Here is a 6,340-nt window from a genome sequence, read left to right on the forward strand (position 1 = left end):
TGAGTAGAAGAACAGTAGTAATTGCATTAATACTCGAGGTACAGCAGAGCTCCACACCTTAATCTATGGTGTGTAGAAACTCCACCGTTGAAAATACATAAGAACAAAGTCTAGGCATGGCCGTGAGGCCAGCCTCCCAATGATCAAAAGATCTAAAGATCAAAAGATTCCAAAGATCAGAAGATTTTTTCTACAATAGTAAAAGGTCCTACTTATAGAGAACTAGTAGCCTAGGGTGTACAGAGATGAGTAAATGACATAAAAATCCACTTCCGGGCCCACTTGGTGTGTGCTTGGGCTGAGCAATGAAGCATTTTCGTGTAGAGACTCTTCTTGGAGTTAAACGCCAGCTTTTATGCCAGTTTGGGCGTTTAACTCCCATTTTGGTGCCAGTTCCGGCGTTTAACGCTGGGATTTCTGAGGGTGACTTTGAACGCCGGTTTGGGCCATCAAATCTTGGGCAAAGTATGGACTATCATATATTTCTGGAAAGCCCAGGAAGTCTACTTTCCAACGCCGTTGAGAGCGCGCCAATTGGGTTTCTGTAGCTCTAGAAAATCCGCTTCGAGTGAAGGGAGGTCAGAATCCAACAGCATCTGCAGTCCTTTTCAGTCTCTGAATCAGATTTTTGCTCAGGTCCCTCAATTTCAGCCAGAAAATACCTGAAATCACAGAAAAACACACAAACTCATAGTAAAGTCCAGAAAAAATCACAGATGAGCGGGGCTTTTAGCTTTTTGCCTCTGAACAGTTTTGGCATCTCACTCTATCCTTTGAAATTCAGAATGATTGGCTTCTTTAGGAACTTAGAATCCAGATAGTGTTATTGATTCTCCTAGTAAAGTATGATGATTCTTTAACATAGCTACTTATTGAGTCTTGGCCGTGGCCCAAAGCACTCTGTCTTCCAGTATTACCACCGGATACATACATGCCACAGACACATAATTGGGTGAACCATTTCAGATTATGACTCAGCTTTGCTAGAGTCCCCAATTAGAGGTGTCCAGGGTTCTTAAGCACACTCTTTTTGCCTTGGATCACAACTTTATTTCTTTCTTTTTCTTTCTTTTTCTTTCTCTCTTTTTTTTTCGAAATTTTTTTTCATTGCTTTTTCTTGCTTCAAGAATCATTTTTATGATTTTTCAGATCCTCAGTAACATGTCTCCTTTTTCATCATTCTTTCAAGAGCCAACATTCATGAACCACAAATTCAAAAGACATATGCACTGTTTAAGCATACATTCAGAAAACAAAAGTATTGCCACCACATCAAAATAATCAAACAGTTATAAAATTCAAAATTCATGCAATTCTTCTCTTTTTCAATTAAGAACATTTTTCATTCAAGAAAGGTGATGGATTCATAGGACATTCATAACTTTAAGGCATAGACACTAAGACACTAATGATCACAAGACACAAACATAGACAAACATAAGCACTAAAATTCGAAAAACAGGAAAATAAAGAACAAGGAAATTAAAGAACGGGTCCACCTTAGTGATGGCGGCTCTTTCTTCCTCTTGAAGATCCTATGGAGTGCTTGAGCTCCTCAATGTCTCTTCCTTGTCTTTGTTGCTCCTCTCTTATGATTCTTTGATCTTCTCTAATTTCATGGAGGATGATGGAGTGTTCTTGATGCTCCACCCTTAGTTGTCCCATGTTGGAACTCAATTCTCCTAGGGAGGTATTTAGTTGCTCCCAATAGTTTTGTGGAGGAAAGTGCATCCCTTGAGGTATCTCAGGGATCTCATGATGAGTGGGGTCTCTTGTGTGCTCCATCCTCTTCTTAGTGATGGGCTTGTCCTCATCAATAGGGATGTCTCCCTCTATGTCAACTCCAACCGAATAACAGAGGTGACAAATGAGATGAGGAAAGGCTAACCTTGCCAAGGTAGAAGACTTGTCCTCCACCTTATAAAGTTCTTGAGATATAACCTCATGAACTTCTATTTCTTCTCCAATCATGATGCTATGAATCATGATAGCCCGGTCTATAGTAACTTCGGACCGGTTGCTAGTGGGAATGATTGAGCGTTGGATAAACTCCAACCATCCTCTAGCCACGGGTTTGAGGTCATACCTTCTCAATTGAACCGGCTTTCCTCTTGAATCTCTCTTCCATTGGGCGCCCTCTTCACATATGACTGTGAGGACTTGGTCCAACCTTTGATCAAAGTTGACCCTTCTAGTGTAAGGATGTTCATCTCCTTGCATCATGGGCAAGTTGAATGCCAACCTTACATTTTCCGGACTAAAATCCAAGTATTTCCCCCGAACCATAGTAAGATAATTCTTTGGATCCGGGTTCACACTTTGATCATGGTTCTTGGTGATCCATGCATTGGCATAGAACTCTTGAACCATTAAGATTCCGACTTGTTGAATGGGGTCGGTAAGAATTTCCCAACCTCTTCTTCGGATCTCATGTCGGATCTCCGGATATTCACCCTTTTTGAGTGAAAAAGGGACCTCGGGGATCACCTTCTTCAAGGCCACAACTTCATAGAAGTGGTCTTGATGCACCCTTGAGATGAATCTTTCCATCTCCCATGACTCGGAGGTGGAAGCTTTTGCCTTCCCTTTCCTCTTTCTAGAGGTTTCTCCGGCCTTGGATGCCATAAATGGTTATGGAAAAACAAAAAGCAATGCTTTTACCACACCAAACTTAAAATGTTTGCTCGTCCTCGAGCAAAAGAAGAAAGAAGAGAGTAGAAGAAGAAGAAATGAGGAAGAAGGGAATGGCTTTGTATTCGGCCAAAGGGGAAGAAGTAGTGTTTAGGTTGTGTGAAAATGAAGGAGTGAAGATGGGTTTATATAGGAGAGGGGGAAGGGTAGGGTTCGGTCAATTGAGGGTGGGTTTGGGTGGGAAAGTGGTTTGAATTTGAATGGTGAGGTAGGTGGGATTTTATGAAGGATGGATGTGAGTGGTGAAGAGAAAGATGGGATTTGATAGGTGAAGGGTTTTTTTGGGGAAGAGGTGTTGAGGTGATTGGTGAATGGGTGAAGAAAAAGAGAGAGAGTGGTGGGGTAGGTGGGGATCCTGTGGGGTCCACAGATCCTGAGGTGTCAAGGAAAAGTCATCCCTGCACCAAATGGCATGCAAAAATGCGTTTTTAGCCATTTCTGGCGTTAAACGCCGGGCTGGTGCCCATTTCTGGCGTTTAACGCCAGCTTCTTGCCCTTTTCTAGCGTTTAACGCCAGTCTGGTGCCCCTTTCTGGCGTTAAACGCCCAGAATGGTGCCAGACTGGGCGTTAAACGCCCATCTGCTAGCCTCACTGGCGTTTAAACGCCAGTGCGCTCTCCTCCAGGGTGTGCTATTTTTCTTTCTGTTTTTCATTCTGTTTTTTGCTTTTTTCATTGATTTTGTGACTTCTCATGATCATCAACCTACAAAAAATATAAAATAACAAAGGAGAATAGATAAAATATAACATTGGGTTGCCTCCCAACAAGCACTTCTTTAATGTCATTAGCTTAACAGAGGACTCTCATGGAGCCTCAGAAATGCTCAGAGCTATGTTGGAACCTCCCAACACCAAACTTAGAGTTTGAATGTGGGGGTTCAACACCAAACTTAGAAGTTGGTTGTGGCCTCCCAACACCAAACTTAGAGTTTGACTGTGGGGGCTCTGTTTGGCTCTGTTTTGAGAGAAGCTCTTCATGCTTCCTCTCCATGGTGACAGAGGGATATCCTTGAGCCTCAAACACAAAGGATTCTTCATTCATTTGAATGATCAATTCAACTCTATCAACATCAATCACAGCCCTTGCTGTGGCTAGGAAGGGTCTGCCAAGGATGATGGATTCATCCATGCACTTTCCAGTCTCTAGGACTATGAAATCAGCAGGGATGTAATGGTCTTCAACTTTTACCAGAACATCCTCTACAAGTCCATAGGCTTGTTTTCTTGAATTGTCTGCCATCTCTAGTGAGATTTTTGCAGCTTGCACCTCAAAGATCCCTAACTTCTCCATTACAGAGAGAGGCATGAGGTTTACACTTGACCCTAAGTCACACAAGGCCTTTTTGAAGGTCATGGTGCCTATGGTACAAGGTATTGAAAACTTCCCAGGATCCTGTCTCTTTTGAGGCAGTTTCTGCCTAGACAAGTCATCCAGTTCTTTGGTGAGCAAAGGGGGTTCATCCTCCCAAGTCTCATTTCCAAATAACTTGTCATTTAGCTTCATGATTGCTCCAAGGTATTTAGCAACTTGCTCTTCAGTGACATACTCATCCTCTTCAGAGGAAGAGTACTCATTAGAGCTCATGAATGGCAGAAGTAAGTCCAAGGGAATCTCTATGGTCTCATTTTGAGTCTCAGATTCCCATGGTTCCTCATTGGGGAACTCATTGGAGGCCAGTGGACGTCCATTGAGGTCTTCCTCAGTGGCGTTCACTGCCTCTTCCTCCTCTCCAAATTCGGCCATGTTGATGGCTTTGCACTCTCCTTTTGGATTTTCTTCTGTATTGCTTGGAAGAGTACTAGGAGGGAGTTCAGTAATTTTCTTGCTCAACTGACCCACTTGTGCCTCCAAATTTCTAATGGCGGACCTTGTTTCAGTCATGAAACTTTGAGTGGTTTTGATTAGATCAGAGACCATGGTTGCTAAGTCAGAGGTATTCTGCTTAGAACTCTCTGTCTGTTGCTGAGAAGATGATGGAAAAGGCTTGCTATTGCTAAACCTGTTTCTTCCACCATTATTGTTGTTGAAACCTTGTTGAGGTCTCTGTTGATCCTTCCATGAGAGATTTGGATGATTTCTCCATGAAGGATTATAGGTGTTTCCATAGGGTTCTCCCATGTAATTCACCTCTTCCATTGAAGGGTTCTCAGGATCATAAGCTTCTTCCTCAGATGAAACTTCCTTAGTACTGCTTGGTGCATTTTGCATTCCAGACAGACTTTGAGAAATCATATTGACTTGTTGAGTCAATATTTTATTCTGAGCCAATATGGCATTCAGAGTGTCAATCTCAAGAACTCCTTTCTTCTGACTAGTCCCATTGTTCACAGGATTTCTTTCAGAAGTGTACATGAATTGGTTATTTGCAACCATTTCAATCAGCTCTTGAGCTTCTGTAGGCGTCTTCTTCAGATGAAGAGATCCTCCAGCAGAGCTATCCAAAGACATTTTGGACAGTTCAGAGAGACCATCATAGAAAATTCCAATGATGCTCCATTCAGAAAGCATATCAGTGGGACACTTTCTGATTAATTGTTTGTATCTTTCCCAAGCTTCATAGAGGGATTCTCCTTCCTTCTGTCTGAAGGTTTGGACTTCCACTCTAAGCTTACTCAATTTTTGAGGTGGAAAGAACTTTGCCAAGAAGGCATTGACTAGCTTTTCCCAAGAGTTCAGGCTTTCTTTAGGTTGTGAGTCCAACCATGTCCTAGCTCTGTCTCTTACAGCAAAAGGGAATAGCATAAGTCTGTAGACCTTAGGGTCAACCCCATTAGTCTTGACAGTGTCACAGATTTGCAAGAATTCAGCTAAAAACTGATGAGGATCTTCCAATGGAAGTCCATGGAACTTGCAATTCTGTTGCATTAGAGAAACTAATTGAGGCTTAAGCTCAAAGTTGTTTGCTCCAATGGCAGGGATAGAGATGCTTCTCCCATAAAAGTCGGGAGTAGGTGCAGTAAAGTCACCCAGCACCTTCCTTGCATTGTTGGCATTGTTGTTGTTTTCGGCTGCCATAGGTTCTTCTTCTTTGAAGATTTCTGTTAGGTCCTCTACAGAGAGTTGTGCTTTGGCTTCTCTTAGCTTTCTCTTCAAGGTCCTTTCAGGTTCAGGATCAGCCTCAACAAGAATGCTTTTGTCTTTGCTCCTGCTCATAAGAAAGAGAAGGGAACAAGAAAATGTGGAATCCTCTATGTCACAGTATAGAGATTCCTTTAGGTGTCAGAGGAAAAGAAAAATAGAAGACAGAAGTAGAAAATTCGAACTTATCAAAGAAGATGGAGTTCGAATTTTGCATTAAGGAATTGTGTTAGTCCATAAATAGAAGGATGTGAGAAGAAGGGAAGTAATTTTCGAAAATTAAGTAGAAGATTTTGAAAACATTTTTGAAAAACTTTGATTGATAATTTTCGAAAACAAAAGTGGGAAAGAAATCAAGTGATTTTTGAAAAAGAATTTGAAATTAGAAATCAAAAAGATTTGATTGAAAACTATTTTGAAAAAGATATGGTTAAGAAGATATGATTAGTTTAAAAAGATGTGATTGAGAAGATATGATTTGGAAAACGTTTTAAAAAGATTTGATTTTGAAAATTAATGACTTGGCTAACAAGAAAAGATATGATTCAAACATTAAACCTCTCTCAACA

The 6,340-nt window shown here is 41.3% G+C and overlaps 1 non-coding gene across 1 annotated transcript; it reads left to right on the forward strand.

Moving 5' to 3' along the window:
- The first annotated feature begins 5,195 nt into the window (after positions 1 to 5,195).
- Positions 5,196 to 5,303, forward strand: LOC112713590 (small nucleolar RNA R71). The gene has a single exon (XR_003158565.1). It is a non-coding gene; the product is annotated as a small nucleolar RNA R71 (small nucleolar RNA).
- Positions 5,304 to 6,340: the final 1,037 nt, after the last annotated feature.

This window comes from Arachis hypogaea, chromosome 1 (genome assembly GCF_003086295.3).
Source record: "Arachis hypogaea cultivar Tifrunner chromosome 1, arahy.Tifrunner.gnm2.J5K5, whole genome shotgun sequence".
Taxonomy (NCBI): domain Eukaryota; kingdom Viridiplantae; phylum Streptophyta; class Magnoliopsida; order Fabales; family Fabaceae; genus Arachis; species Arachis hypogaea.